We start from the raw sequence: 640 nt of genomic DNA, 5'->3' as shown, positions 1-640 counted from the left end.
CCCTGGGGGCTGTCCCTGCCCCCCCCCTCCCCCCGGACTTCCCCTCCAGCACACACCAAGCAGGCTTGCGGCCGTTTCCTGACTTTTGATTTTATTATTGAAGTTGTGGCATTATTTGCAATGGCAGTGGTACAGACCGGCTCAGGATCCATTGAAACAGATTTGTCTTCAAGTAAAGTCTAAAAAATATTTTGATTCGTAGCTACATCTTGTGAATGCAAAAAAAAAAAAAAATTTCCACTATAAAAATAAATTTACATTTTGTGAATAACAAAAGCAAATATAGTGCCCTTTGGCTTAACCAAAATAACAAAAAAAAAAAAAAGACTATTGGATGTCAAAGTTATCCACGTTTCTGACATAAATAGAAAATATAAGTTAGTATAACTCTTAAAAAAAGTTTTGTACAAATATACACTTGTTTTTTTAATTTTTCCTTTTTTTTTTTTTTTTTTTTTGCACTGAGAGCTCAGCAGAGATAAAACATTTCTTATAAATGACTTTTAAAGCTTTACACTTCTGGCCAGTGTACTCACATTAGGCATAATACATTTCTATACAGAACGTCATACATTGCACTGTTGTACGATAACACTGCTCCGTGCGCGGCCGGCGCTGCGGCTCCGCTCCGGCTCCCGCT

This window comes from Corvus brachyrhynchos, unplaced genomic scaffold, assembly GCF_000691975.1.
Source record: "Corvus brachyrhynchos isolate BGI_N302 unplaced genomic scaffold, ASM69197v1 scaffold62, whole genome shotgun sequence".
Taxonomy (NCBI): Eukaryota; Metazoa; Chordata; class Aves; order Passeriformes; family Corvidae; genus Corvus; species Corvus brachyrhynchos.
The sequence above is the reverse complement of the archived record's forward strand: the minus strand, read 5'-3'. Positions refer to the sequence as shown.